The sequence below is a fragment of the Ascaphus truei genome, chromosome 2, assembly GCF_040206685.1.
Source record: "Ascaphus truei isolate aAscTru1 chromosome 2, aAscTru1.hap1, whole genome shotgun sequence".
Classification (NCBI taxonomy): Eukaryota; Metazoa; Chordata; class Amphibia; order Anura; family Ascaphidae; genus Ascaphus; species Ascaphus truei.
In genome coordinates, this window is record NC_134484.1 from 297,262,527 (window position 1) to 297,278,139 (window position 15,613).

A 15,613-nucleotide genomic window follows, 5' to 3' on the forward strand; every position below is an offset into this window, starting at 1 on the left:
CAAGTCAGGGGTTAACATTGACAGCCACATCACTAGTGACTATATAAACCCTCACTAACCCAAGGGGACCTCCCCCTATGAGTTACGTGCCCTGAAGAAGCGTTCTTACGTGAAAAGCGTGCGTTGGCCACACTCCCCCACACACGCGGGACGCTACCATTGCGGCTGCAACATTCACCTACATTCTATCTTAGTTGCGGAGACCCGGCGTCTACCTTTATTAACACGATCCTGCATATACCCTTATACATTGCAAGCTCTCCTTGGTTAATAGGGAATGCTATATTTCATTGCTTACTTATGATAGGCTTATCCTCGAGCACATCAGCACTGTTATATCCATGATCAGTGCGGATGTAGGGGATAATGCATGCATAAGTCAGTGTCAGTGTTAATTACTCTCTAGGCTGTTCGCGCTGGTATTGAATACTTACTTACTTTAATTCTAACTTATGAGGAGAGGCTAGCTAAATTAGATTTATTTACATTAGAAAAGAGGCGTCTAAGAGGGGATATGATAACTATATACAAATATATTCAGGGACAATACAAGGAGCTTTCAAAAGAACTATTCATCCCACGGGCAGTACAAAGGACTCGGGGCCATCCCTTAAGGTTGGAGGAAAGGAAATTTCACCAGCAACAAAGGAAAGAGTTCTTTACAGTTAGGGCAGTTAAAATGTGGAATTCATTACCCATGGAGACTGTGATGGCAGATACAATAGATTTGTTCAAAAAAGGTTGGACATCTTTTTAGATGGGAAAGGTATACATGGATATACCAAATAAGTATACAAGGGAAGGATGTTGATCCAGGGATTAATCCGATTGCCAATTCTTGGAGTCAGGAAGGAATTAATTCTTCCCCTGAATGGGGTTTTTTGTTTGCCTTCCTCTGGATCAATAAATATAGATATAGGATAAAGTATCTGTTGTCTAAATTTAGCATAGGTTGAACTTGATGGACGGAAGTCTTTTTTCAACTTCATCTACTATGTAACTATGTAACTTGATACAATTTACTCTGCTACTATTGCAACAGTGTTCATTCTGGTGCAACATCCTTGTGGTCTGTGCAGGATAAGCCGATCAGTATATCTATCCATGGCATCATCTATTTACTGTTAGATCTGCACAAACAGTCATGTCGGATTGATTGGGTGATTGGATCAATTCACCGTCAAATCTCCCAGTATAACGACCCACTTACTGTGGGTTACTATACTACTGTGACCAAATTATCACCATCTACCACACAAATTAGCAGTGTACTCATACAGCGCTACTTTTCTTGTTGGGATTGGTCGGGTGTTAGTATATACTCACCATTAACTCCCCAGTGCAGCAGCCTATATACCTTGGTCTGCTGTAATTCTGCTACTGGGCTAGTGACGTCTATCCCTCACTCACAGCATAGCTGCTCATTCTAGCGGGCTGCTGTGTTACTGACATATGTAATTGACACTCACTTCCTTATCCAAGGACCCGATATACAAAATTCCACAGACTGTGACAAAATTCAAGGCACTTCCGGGTTGTAGAATAACTTTGAGACTTCACGAACACAACAGGCTACACCACAGTCTCCCCCTCAATGCGTTTCATGCTAGAATCAGTGCTTCGTCTTGGAGTGGGGAGATGTGGTCTGAGCCTGCATATTTAAAGTAAAAAAAGCCTGCGAAAACGGACTTTAAATGTTAACCCCTGATGTACAAAACTACTATATCTTTTCAAGTACATAACCATGTAAACAGACATCTCTCTTATGTACAATACACATGTAAGTATTGGATGTGTGAACACATGTAATTGTATCACTCTTACTGTCAAATACGTTGTGATCTAGTGATATATCATCAGGGATAAATAAAAAACACTTAATGCAACATTTCTAAATGATCTGGCATAAATTACTAAACCACTTATTAGAGATACAGTCTATAAATATAATTCTCAGTGTCATATATTAATAACCTCTAGAGAATGATTAAGTTCAAATTATATTAGTTTGCCCTTAATGGCAGAAAAGAGGGGGGGAGGGTTGGGGAGGGGGGAGGCGAGGGTTGGGGAGGGGGGGGGAGGATTGGGGAGGGGGGAGGGTTGGGGAGGGTTAGGGAGGGAGGGAAAGGCAACAGGGCAGAGGCAATTTTTAACAATACCAATTAATTAATGTGTGAAGATACAGCGGATCTCAAAATGCACTTCTCTAAGTTGGAAAAATGTTTATTACATCGACAGAGAATATGGTGGGAAATTACCACCATGGAGAATTATAGTCGTGTTAAACGCATAATCAGAGGCTTACGCCTCACTAAAACACCTTCTTTTGGGTTTGATAAAGGGGACTTTGAATGTCAATGGTGCCTTATACTTGATGACTGTTCCTTTAAGTTAATGGACCTTATTGTTCAGCACAAAGCCAAAGAATACCAAATTGTTTCTAAACAAGTAACAGAGTTACAGAAGAAACTGCAGGCTTTTTGCAAAATGGAGAACTTTAAGGAACTGGATTCTAAAGTAGCTGTTAAACTTAATAAACAGGAGAAAATTATAATGTTGACCAAATAAACTAAATTCGAAAGGGACAAAGCCGATTATGAAGCTAAACAAATTTATATCTGGCAAAAACCTACAGCCAGGGGGCAAGGTAAACCCAACAAATATAGAAAGTCTAAGAAAGAAGGTGGGGGGAAATAAGTCCATTCTTAAAGCCACCAAAGATAGTGAACATACTACACACACAGTTTCCTTTTCAGAGAGTGACTTTTGCCCATCATCTGGGGAAGATAATGTGATATCTAATGAGACGGCGTATTCTAGCAAATCAGATGGTCAGAAGCCTCGAAAAAACGGGTGAAAGACAAGAAGAGGCAAGAGAAAGAACCCAAATTGGGATGCCTGCAAAGAGATTGAAACTTTAGACATACCCAACAGCAATGTCATTAATATCTCTAAACATGCTTTTTCTCAAGCAGAACTGTCTGTACTCCATCTTGGACTATCTTTGCACTTAATACGCAATTTAATTTGTTCTCCACCATGGTGGATGTGTACAAGTTCACTCGGAAACTCACCCTCAAACGTTTTTTTGCATCTAAAGTTGATACCAAGAGTGATTATCAGTCAGGGAATACTGTTTTACCTGTATTTGATGTTAACACTGTTGTCTCTGTCGCTTTAGGTTTTCAAGATCAATGCCACCAGCAAGATTTGACAGATCTCTTCAATGAAAACAATACTATAGAGGAATCTGTGGATTTCCTAGGGAGTATTAACTCAGGATTAAAGAAAAAATCTATATTTGTCCCTACGTATATGAAAGGGCAATTTATAGATACCTTTCAAAAACAAGTTGAAAGAGATCTGTCACTTCTTGCCAAAGGGATAGGAGATATAGGAACCAGAACAAAGGGATTCCAGCGAGACAATTTGACTTTGGAGCAGAGGGCAGCTATTCGATCTCTCTCAGATAACGATTCTATTCTTATTAGAAAAGCTGACAAGGGGGGTGCCACCGTCGTTCTAGACAGAGATTATTATGTGCTGGGGGCTCGAAGGCAACTTGAAGATCCTGAGACCTATAAAGTCCAAGAGAGTGACCCGACCCCGCAGTTCCGTATGGAATTCATCGATTTGATGGATGAAGGTGAGATTTTACAAGTTCTTACACCTTCTGAACAAGACTTCCTCACCACTCCAGATCCAATCACACCCATTTTTCATCACCTCCCCAAAATTCACAAAACACTCACGTCACCCCCGGGTAGGCCCATCATTTCTAGTATTGGTTCTATGGGTGAGCACCTTTCGCAATACATAGATCACTTTTTACAACCCCTTGTATTTCACTTACCTTCACATCTTATAGACACCAAGCACCTTTTATCTCTCTTAGCACCTTTCTCCTGGCACTCATCCTACTTCTGGGTCACTCTAGATGTAGCTTCCCTTTATAATATTATTAATCACGATCATGGCCTCACAGCAGTAGAATTTTTTCTCAATTCACACTCTTCATTTTCCACAGCACATATAGCCTTTTTACTCGATAGTATCAGATTTTCACTCACACACAACTATTTTCTGTTTGACGGGCATTATTATCTCCAAACACGTGGGACTGCTATGGGGACTTCCTTTGCCCCCTCCTACGCCAACCTTTTCATGGGTTGGTGGGAGACGTCCCACGTGTTTGGAGATTCTAATCCCTTTAGGCATCATATAGTGTTCTACAAGCGCTATATTGATGACCTTCTGTTGATCTGGAGTGGTGGGGAAGATGATCTCATTCAATTTTTTGAGTATCTGGCAGACAATCAATTAAATCTTAGATTTACGCATAGCTATGATAAGCAACACATACAGTTTTTGGATCTTGATCTTTTTATAGATATCGAGAGCAAAATTCAATCTGACATTTTCAGAAAAGAGAATGCCAGAAACTCTTTGTTACACGCTAAAAGCTGTCATTCCCGTCCTCTGATCAAAGGAATCCCAAGAGGACAGTTCCTGCGTTTAAGCAGGAATTGTTCCTCGATGGAGGACTTTGTTAGAAGGGCGGAGGAGATGAAGGGGAGGTTTCTATCAAGAGGATATACAGCCAAAGATCTTGATCAGGCCTTTGATTTAGCTCTCTCTACTGATAGAGAGTCATTGATAAACATGGATATGAGTCAATACAGACAAAAATATCCTGTGGAGACACAGATGCACCATACTTAGTCACTAGTTATAGTGAACAAGCAGGGGTAATTAAATCCATTATTTGGAAACATTGGGGTACATTAGCCTTGGATCCCCTGATCCATAAGATGGTGTGTTCGGGCCCATGTGTAGTATTCCGTAAGGCAGCTACTATAGGAAATACATTATCCCCTAGCATGTTACGTCCTAAAAAGTCAACTGGTAATCTGCTTTCTCTGTTTCCTAAACTATTAGGCTCATACAAATGTGGACGATGCAAAATATGTCCTAACATGACCAAATCCACTCATTTTTCAAAAAGAGATGAGACACGCAGGTTCAAAATTAAATCATTTATCACATGTCAAACATATTTTGTTGTTTATGTATTAATATGCAAATGCAGCAAACAGTACGTAGGTCTCACTAGTAGAATTCTCAAGATACGTATTCTTGAGCATTTGAGACTTATACGGAATAAAGACATGTTGCATCCAGTATCCATCCATTTCAATACTTGTCCATTGGGTTCAGTGGGATCATTACATTACATTACAGTGTATAGCATTAGAACATATCCCTTTGCCCCCAAGGGGGGGTGATCGTATTAAAATCTTGCATCAGCGAGAAGCACACTGGATCTTTACGCTTCAAACACTGCAACCCAATGGACTAAATACTGAATGGGACCTGCGTTGTTTCCTTTGATACATATATATATATTTGAGTGACACTTTGAGATCTTGCTTTATTATTCATGATGAACTTTTTGTTTAACCATTGGTATTAGAGCTTATTATTAATTTTACTATGTATATGTACTATTTGCCTCTTTCAGGTTGGTTTCTTATCTTCCCTCCCCCCTCTCCTCCCCCCTCTCCCCCTTCCCACCCTCCCTTCCCTCTTTCCCCCCCTCCCTCTTCCCCCCCACCCCCCTCCCTTCCCGCCCTCCCATCTCCCTCCCCCCCTCTTTTCTGCCATTAAGGACAAACTAATATAATTTGAACTTAATCATTCTCTAGAGGTTATTAATATATGACACTGAGAATTGATAGATAGTTATATTTATAGACTGTGTCTCTAATAAGTGGTTTAGTAATTTATGCTGTCCTATATGCCAGATCATTTAGAAATGTTGCATTAAGTGTTTTTTATTTATCCCTGATGATATATCACTAGATCACAACGTATTTGACAGTAAGAGTGATACAATTACATGTGTTCACACATCCAATACTTACATGTGTATTGTACATAAGAGAGATGTCTGTTTATTAACATGGTTATATACTTGAAAAGATATAGTAGTTTTGTACATCAGGGGTTAACATTTAAAGTCCGTTTTCACAGGCTTTTTTTTACTTTAAATATGCAGGCTCAGACCACATCTCCCCACTCCAAGACGAAGCGCTGATTCTAGCGTGAAACGCGTTGAGGGGGAGACTGTGGTGTAGCCTGTTGTGTTCGTGAAGTCTCAATAAAGTTATTCTACAACCCGGAAGTGCCTTGAATTTTGTCACAGTCTGTGGCGCCGGATTTCTCTTCTTTCCCATGCTGCATACACAGAAGGCTGCACGCCTGGAACCAGAGCACAGAGGAGAGCAGGACCGAGGTTTTCAAGTGAGCTTGCATAGGTAAGGTTTTCCTTCCCAGCTCTGACCTCTCTTTGGCCCGTTTATGTCTCCCTGCTCCATTCTAAGTGACTCACTTCACACCTAAGTGTGCTGGGATTCATGGCCAGAGCGCAGGACAGACTTTCTTTTTGCTCCAGTCCCGCATGCTGCTGAAAACTGGAGTGGGTAACACAGGAGGAGGAGGGGATGTCTGTGTGCAGGGAAGGCCCCGCCCCGCAGCAGGCACACAGAAGCAGCAGCAGGAGCCTGAGCTTCTTGGCTGCCCGTGCACAGCTCTGCCCGCCTCCAGTTTTCCCTGCACGCAACCTGCGCCCCCCCCTAAATAATCTTGCGCGTCCCCCAGTTTGCGCACCGCTGCACTAGAGTAATGTTCCGGCACTTATTTGAACAGCCGGAAAGGCATTCCAGCAGTTCTGCATCCACTCTGCTCCTTCCCTATGCCCTACCTGGGGAACGTGGGTGCGGACTCACGGAGGTTGTCAGTGACCTTCCCGGCGGAGGAAGGGGTCTGTTCAGGTTATCTGAACCGCACGAACAAGCTCCATGACTCCCCGCCCACATTCCCCAGGTAGGGCCTGGGGAAGTATGGTGTAAGTGAGGAAAGGAGGTGAGAGTAAAAGAGATGGATGGGAGGGTGGGGTGAGTAAAAAAAGAGAGGTGTTGAGTGAGTTTAAAAGAGGAGGGGGCTGAGAGCGTAAAGGAGGAGGGGGCGAGAGGGAGAGGGGAGGAAGGGGTGAGAGAGTGGAGGAGGGGTGAGAACGTAAATGAGGAGGGGTGAGTACAGGAGGAGAGTGGGCGAGAGTAAAAGAGGCAAAGGGGGAGGGGGATGAGGGCAAAAGAGGCTGGGGGAGAAAAGGAGGGAGCAAGGGGGTGCATGTGGAATCCTGAAATATTGTGTTTACTTTATTGTACTAGGAAAATGAAAAAGTATATATTTTAAATTGCTGTATTTAAGATGACGATGTGGTGAAAAAAGGGACTCTAGCACTTATATAGATACAGATGTAGCCAACGTTGTTTAATTTGCTGGTGTACTCCCAGCAGTGAAAAACCATGTTAGCCTACCCACAAAACAATGATTGCTTCTCCCGCTAGTTTGTTGTGTGTGAGCTGAGGCAACACGCCAGCGGGTGCAATTATGTTGGCTACATCTGGCCAATTGAATGTCTTGAATGGGAGTTTTCTCATCTTTTTCACATGATTGCATAAATAAAAAACAATATTAATAAATTATACATTTATTATGTGAATTGGTATGGACAGTATTAGTTCTTGTTTTAAGAATGTGGTGACCGTATTTTTTCTTTCAGCTTCTTTAGGCACATATTCGATACACATTTAACTTTTTGGATGGATTCTAAATAGTTGTGTGAGTATTTAGCAGATGGGGAGAATATGAGAAATACAGTCACAGCAGACTTTTGTAACGCTTGCGCTCACCACGAACAAGGCGGGACCCCGGTACTGAGATGGGAAAGTATGAAACTGCGCACACACAGCCGTGGAGGCACATCTGGAGGGCGTATAGTCAAGATAGCTGGGTCTGGATTGGAGAGAGTGGGTTAGTCGTAGTACTTGCCAAGGTCGTAGGTAGGTGCCAGGTGGGTAGTCGAAGTCCGGAGTGCCGTGGTCTAGGGTCGGAGCCAGAAGGGTAGTCGAGTGTTCGTTAGTCATGGTCAGGGATGGAGAGTAACGAAAGGTCAGAGGCAAGCCGGGGTCAGTAATCCAGAGAATGGTCCAAAGTCTAGCCGGGTCGGTACACGGGGAGACAAGGAGCAACAAGGTAAGCAGGAATCAGGAACAAGGCAGGCACAGAGAAGTGGGAACACAAGGTCACCTGTGACTATGCTCAGCCAAAGTGTGAATGCACTAGCTAAGCATATATAGCAGGAGGGAACCTATGGGACAGAGGGGAGGAGCAGAGAGATGTGTGTATGCACAAGGGAGGCAGGGATAGGCTGTGAACGGTGTAGAGACAGCAGGAGATTTTCACAGAAGAAAAAAAGCAGAGCACAGCAAAGAACTTGGGGGCTAGACACCAGCAAATAAAGGGTTAAAAGTGCTTTATTCCATGGCAGACATCATGGTGAAGTGGCCGGTAGTATCTCTAACGCGTTTCGGGCAATGGCCCTTTGTCAAAGAGTATGCTCTTTTTGCCTGTGCCATTCTCCAGGGTGACTACTTATTGCATTGGTGTCCACACAGGATTTATATTTATACATTTTACCTTTATGTTGGAAGTTACACACCACTGTCCCCACACTAAGGAGTTGAATGAAGGCACACTGGATTATTGAATACTCACAAGGCTGGATTATAGTTGTTCCCCAAGTTGACCAATAACATGGTTCAAGATATCATTATTTCCAATGGTCAAAAATAGCTGAGCACCGAATTTTGGGAGTTTCTCCTGCCTTTGTGAACGGTGTAGGAGACAGGTGAGGGTGATCAGAGTTGACGCGCAGCTGGAGAGCGGTGCACGTGCGCGGCGGCCGTGCGTCACAAGCGGAGGGGCGGAGCCAAACTCCTTGGAATTCCTGAAAGCCCTCTATGGGCGCGCCCTCTAAGGTGCGCGGGAGGTTGCACAGCAGGGGGCAAAGAAGATGCGCGTCGTGGGGGACGTGCCCTGAGAATCCTTGCAGCAAGAGGCTGTGCAGTGGAAGGTAAGGAGGGAGCGTGCCGAGGGGGACGCGTTCCCCGATTCCTTACATCTTTCAAATCAAACTGTTGATTGATCCAAAGTGATCCTAATTTAGTTATTTAGCTGATGGCCAATATGAAGCTAAATCTGTCTTTTTATAATCATTAAATAAACTTGTCTTCTATTATAGTTAATACTGTTTCTAACATTGTGAAAAAAGACAATTCTTGTGATTCTCCTTAAACAAACGTTAAGAGTGAAATATGTATTGATGGATCAGCTGGAGAGGGGAGAGCTGGCAGAGTGAATTATTAATTATTTTATCTGCAAGACACCCCAGGCATGTTAAAAAAAAACATAGTTACATACAGTAGTTGATGAGGTTGAAAAAAGACATGCGTCCAAGTTCAACCTATGCTAAATTTAGACAACAGATACTTGTGTCATATCATCCAATGATATCTCATATGGGGAAAAATAAAATAAATTCCTTCCTGGCTTGTAGAATTGGCAATCGGCTTACTCCCTGGATCAACATCCTTCCCATGTATACTTATTTTGTATATCCCTGTATACCTTTCCTTTCTAAAAAGATGTCCAACCTTTTTTTTTGAACAAATATATTGTATCTGCCATAACAGTCTCCATGGGTAATGAATTTCACATTTTAACTGCCCTTACTGTAAAGAACCCTTTCCTTGTTGCTGGTGAAATGTCCTTTCCTCCAACTTTAAGGGATGACCCCAAGTCCTTTGTACTGCCCTTGAGATGAATAGTTCTTTTGAAAGCTCCTTGTACTGTCCCCGAATATATTTGTATATAGTTATCATATCCCCCTTTTAGACGCTTCTTTTATAATGTAAATAAATCTAATTTAGCTAGCCTCTCCTCATAAATTAGATTGTCCACCCCATTTATTAATTTGGTGGCTCTTATCTGCACTCTCTCTAGTTCCATAATGTATTTTCTAAGGAGTGGTGCCCAAAATTGTACTCCATATTCAAGGTTTGGTCTTACTTTACTTTATAAAGGGTCATAATTATGTTTACTTCCCTTCCATCCATTGCCCTTTTAATGCAAGATAACATCTTGTTTGCCTTTGCAGCTACTGCATTAATTTGGGCACTATTGGTTTTGCCTGCTGTCTCAAGCACTCCTAAATACTTCTCCATCAAGGATTCCCCCGATTTATTCCCATTTCATTTGTAAGTCGCCTGTTTATTCTTGCTTCCCAAATGCATAACCTTACATGTATCTGTATTAAACCTCATCTGCCATTTACCTGCCCAAGTTTTTAGTATCCCCAAGTCCTTCTGGAGAGAAATTACACCCTGCTCTGATTTTACTACCTTACACAATTTAGTATCATAAGCAAAGATGCCCCCAATAAACATGCTATTGTGCCTTAACCCCTTAATTGCCTTACTGGATAGCCGCTAAGGTAATGAAGCTGCTTTCATGTATTTTTTTTAATAGTGTGCGGGAGCAGGGGTCTCCTGAGCTGAACCGCTTTGATTTCTGGCTCATGGACCCACTGCTTCCCGAGTTACAGGCCCCCGTATGGTGCATCGGATGCCAGTGTCGATGTCATTTTTATTGCGTCCACGTGTGACGTGTGACATGTAAATAATGGAGGAGATAACGGCAGCCCATATCTGGGCCTGTAACTTTGGAAGCAGGGGGTCCCCGAGGCTGAAATCAAAGCGGTTCAGCTCAGGACACACCCTGCTCCTGCACAATATTAATAAAAATTACATAAATGCAGCTTCATTACATTAGCAGATATCCGCTACTACTGTATAATAAATTATTGTTTATTGTGATGTGTGTTTTCATGCTAGTGTACATGAGCAGGATGTCTCCTGAGCTGAACTGCATTGGTTTCAACCTTGGGGACTTCATGAGATACAGGCCCCGTTATTGGATGCCGGTATCCCCCTGCAGGATTTAAATCCCCCGGTCACGTGACTTGGGCGCTTTCATAAGCATAGGGGATACCGGCACCCCATAACGGGGCCTGTATCTCATGAAGTAGGGGGTCCCGGAGGCTGAAACCAACGCGGTTCAGTTCAGGAGACCCCCTGCTCATGTACCCTGGTATTAAAATGTATATTTATACAGTACGATCGGCTGTAAGAGCCGTGCATTTAAACGCATTGTCTCCATGCAGTTCTTACAGGCATTTTTTTCTATCACCTATTGCGCTTTACAAGTTTATGCACGATAGCGGGAGGGGAAAAAAGCAGCTCATGCGATCTGGCATATTTTTGCTCGGCCGAAAAAAAATGCCCTGAACATGTTAGTGAATTGCGCATTTGGCTTCACTTTTGTTCGGCCGAGCAAATAATTTCCAATCGGGCGCAAAAACACGGAGCTTAGTGCATAGCCCCCAAAGAATCTAAACGCCTGCCTCTTCTTTTCCATATCCTCCCCCTACCTGTTTATTTAGCCACAATGGTTTTGATTTGCAGTATTATTTCTTTTTTACTTATTACCCAAGGGTATACACAAAGTGTGCTTTTCTAACAATGTTTTAAAGACTGTCCATTTATCTTCTACATTTTCCCTGTAAAAACATCATCCCATTGTATTACTTGTAGATTAGACCTCAGTTTATTCAAATCTGCCTTTCTAAAGTTTTAGGTCTTTGTTGAACCCAAGTAATCAGTTTTCTGATCATTTATTTCAAATGAGACCATGTTATGATCACTGGTACCCAAATGTTCCAGGACTTGAATATTTGCTATTACAGCTCAACCCCGTTATACCACGATCCGCTTATAACGCGGTCTGAGCGTGGCTCACAATTTAAAAGTACAGTATCTCCAATTTTTTTTTTCCCACTAAATGACCGCTGCGCGAGGACATACAGGCATCTGCAGCTCTCTCCCCTGCTTCATCAGGCAGCATCCACGTGCGCGCTGACATCTCCAAGGTTTTTTTTTGGTTGTTTCTTAGTTTTTTATAACATTCAATGCTTTATTGGTCACGGGGTCCAATGTCCAATGACATCACACCAATCCTATGGTGTATTGGTACAGAATCCCTAACAGTGTATGAAGGGTCATGGGTTTGATTCCTGTATGGTATGGTAAAATATTTTATTTTAATTATAATGTATAAATTCTAAATTATTTTATTTATTTTACAAATTATTATTTTTATTATTATTATATAAAATACTAATTTATAAATTATACCATACCATGCAGGAATCTAACCCATGACCCTTCATACGCCGTTAGGGATTCTCTAGGATTGGTGTGATGTTAATGGACTCTATTATCAAACGTAACTTGTACTGCACAGAACTGCCTTTCAGTAATGTGTACAGTACTAGAAGTTAAGTTTGATAGGATTGTTGTGATGTCATTTAAACTATTATCAAACAACTTCTAGTACACATTGCTGAAAGGCAGTTCTGTGCAGTACAAGTTAAGTTTGATAAGAGTCCAATGACATCACACCAATCCTATGGTGTAGTGTGTGTGTGTGTGTGTGTGTGTGTGTGTGTGTGTGTGTGTGTGTGTGTGTGTGTGTGTGTGTGTGTGTGTGTGTGTGTGTGTGTGTGAGAGAAAATATTACCTTGGAGGTCCTTGCCTTAAACCTTTGGCCTAGATCCCTGAAATATTTTTTTAGGATCCTGTATCTTTCTCTAACTTTGTCTTTTGTGCCCGATCCATAATGTGCCAAGCCCGGGAGATAACAAACTGTTCAGTTCATGTGGTCATGGCAACAGATTGCCCTATGTACCTTCCTAATAAACTAGGTGTACTTTATAGGAACAAATCCTCCCTAAGTCTGCTGATCAGAAAGCGTATCGTACAGCAGATGCTAATGCCAATTATCGAATATGGAGACATAATAAACGGCTCGGCACCCCAAACCCATCTTGGCAAACTTGACATCCTCTACAATTTAATATGCTGTTTTTTTCTCCAATGCAACTACAACAAACATCACTGCGAAATGCTCAAGGAACTACATTGGTCATCACTTGAGTCTAGGCGCAAAGTTTACCTTTCCTGTCTTGCCTTCAAATACTTTCTGGGCAAGCTACCCATCTATCTGAACAAGCTCCTCACTCCTACCACATGCAGTACTTATCATCTGAGATCTGACTCTAAAAGACTGTTCATGGTCCCAACGCTCAACAAAGTATCCGGCTGCTCCTCCTTCTCTTACCTTGCACCCCAAAACTGGAACAACCTACCGGTGACTCTCACATCCACCAACAGTTTAAATTCTTTAAAAACTAAGGCTGTCTCACATTTTAATCTGGTCTGTAACTGTTACATACGCCTATAATATATATTATCTTTAACTGTGTATGCAATGTCTTGTATATAATGTACACCCTGTTCACTTATGTAACTATGAGTGACCATGTATTATTTGTCATCTTAACTCTATGCCTAGGACATACTTGAAAACGGGAGGTAATGCTCAATGTATTACTTCCTGGTAAAACATTTTAGAAATAAAAATAAAATTAATAATAATGGTGTCCCCTACCACCACAATCTTTTTTGGTATTTTAGCATCCGGAGTCCCCTTTGTGCTGGAGGAACTATTCCCCTGGCTGCTAGAGGAATCAGTCTCCCCCAGCCTTGCCATTTCTGCCCTGACTCTCACTCAATATGGCAAATCTATTGGGATGGGTCAACTCAGAACTGGCCTTGCTCTTCCTATTGCCCTTGCTTCCCCTTCTAACTGTTACCCTGCTCACTAACAGCACCACCATCTGCACCACTAGTACTTTATTTTTCTGAAACAATAATTTGCAGGATAAACATCATGTGGAACATTCAATTTTAAATTCAAGTATGGAGTTGAAATGTAGTACAATGTATAATATAATTTTAGAATTAAATAAATCTATAATGTTACCAAATGTTTCAGCTTCTATTGTCATATTTGCTTGTAGAAGGGTGATACTGAAAGATTTCAGTTCTCATGTAAAATTATTTTGCTCTGGAGTTTGTTTCCCAGTATTTTAACTCCTCATGAAAAGTGCACACTCTTCTCTACTAATAATAAAAACAATTTTTTCCTTATCCTCTTAAAAATGGAAAAATTCACCTACATTTGTTTTGAATTTTTATGAGAAACCGTCTTTGCCAACATGATTTCACCTTCCACATGCAAAATAATTCTTTAATTTAAATATTCAATATACTGTAATATAATAAACTAACCACAATAAACATAAAATATGTATTTTTAAAACAATATATTTGACAAACTTATTTTAATAAACCATACATTTGTCATATTCTAGTGATGAAGAAGCTGAGTACTTATGATTACATAATGCAGCAACGGATACAGAATAATGTAAGAGGCCAAGAGAAGAATGCAGAAACACCGCAGACTACATCAGAGATGACAGCAGATCTACATGTAAGGCTTACCTGAGTTGCAAAAACTGCTGTGGGAATGCCCCTGATGCAAATAGTAATTTGAACCTTCATAGCCATTTATTTTAATTGATGATAGAACATTGGCAGATGCGTTGCCAGAACAGACTAGTATTTTCACTTTGTCAATTTTCATGTTCTCATATAAAGACTTGTACCAAGTGCTCATTTTCAGAATCTTGAGATATATTTCAAACACTACATTATATGTTATATACTGAAATCAAGCTTGGGAACCAATGTGCATAGATGTGTCTGCACATGTCTACCATTTTTATCCAGTGTACAGGATCATTCACAACCAAGCACTATGTCCTGATTTAATACTGTATTCTGAAGCTACTGATCAGAAGGGATGGGTGAACCAGTTCAAATTCGTTCCCTGAAATTCCACGGATATTTTTGACCAAATCCGTCCCCCTCAAATCCATCTATGGATTGGGTACGAAAAAAAAAATCGGGATGGATTCATTCAAATCCGTCATTGAATGAGAGAGAAAGAGGGATATATATATATATATATATATATATATATATATATATATATATATATATATATATATATAAATTAATTAGTCTCTCCGGGTGTGTGTGCAAATATGTATATATATGTGTGTGTGTGTCTATATGTATATATATATATATATATGTGTGTGTGTGTGTATAATCTCCTCTCAAATGTCCCTCCAAATAAATTAGGGACACATGCCTGTGCTGAAAAAAAATCACACCTGAGGTACCTAGCTGGGAAGATATGCTAATGACTATGCAAAGTATATTTAAATGAGTCCCATCCCACACTTCCTGAACGGATTTCCAGACCAACTATATATAGTTAATAAGCCTAAGGCAACAACATAATGACAGGAGCAATGATTCTCAACCAGGGTTCCGTGGAGCAGTCCCAGGGGCTCCACCGAGCGGCCCGCACTCAATGCAGCCCACAGTGGCTTTCCTGGCTCTTCCCCTGGCTCTTTCCCTCCTCCCTCCTCTGTAGGAGCGCGCTCTAGCATCCCGGCACTTCCGGTGCCTGCTGCTAGCTAGAGAGCATGCAGTCCTCGCCGCCTCAAGCCTCCCGTCCGCCGCTTTCTGCCCACCCACTGCCTGAGGTAGGCATATGGGATGGGATGGGAGATGGAGATAGGTTGCCTTAATGTGCTGGTTTGAGGGGTGAGTAGTGCGTGCTTTACCATAGAGTGCAGGGGGGGGGGGGGGCAGAACACAGTCTGCTGTAG

The 15,613-nt window shown here is 41.6% G+C and overlaps 1 protein-coding gene and 1 long non-coding RNA gene across 3 annotated transcripts in view; one reads left to right on the forward strand and one right to left on the reverse strand.

Annotated features, from left to right (window-relative positions):
• LOC142488671 (uncharacterized) overlaps positions 1 to 14,467 on the forward strand; it is a 31,461-nt gene extending 16,994 nt beyond the window's left edge. The window contains exon 3 of the long non-coding RNA XR_012799571.1: positions 14,240 to 14,467. This is a non-coding gene — a long non-coding RNA (uncharacterized LOC142488671). The remainder of the gene's footprint in view (positions 1 to 14,239) is intronic.
• The window catches only part of TRIP13 (thyroid hormone receptor interactor 13), a 237,077-nt gene that overhangs the window by 99,074 nt on the left and 122,390 nt on the right, over positions 1 to 15,613 (reverse strand). The window lies entirely within an intron of this gene.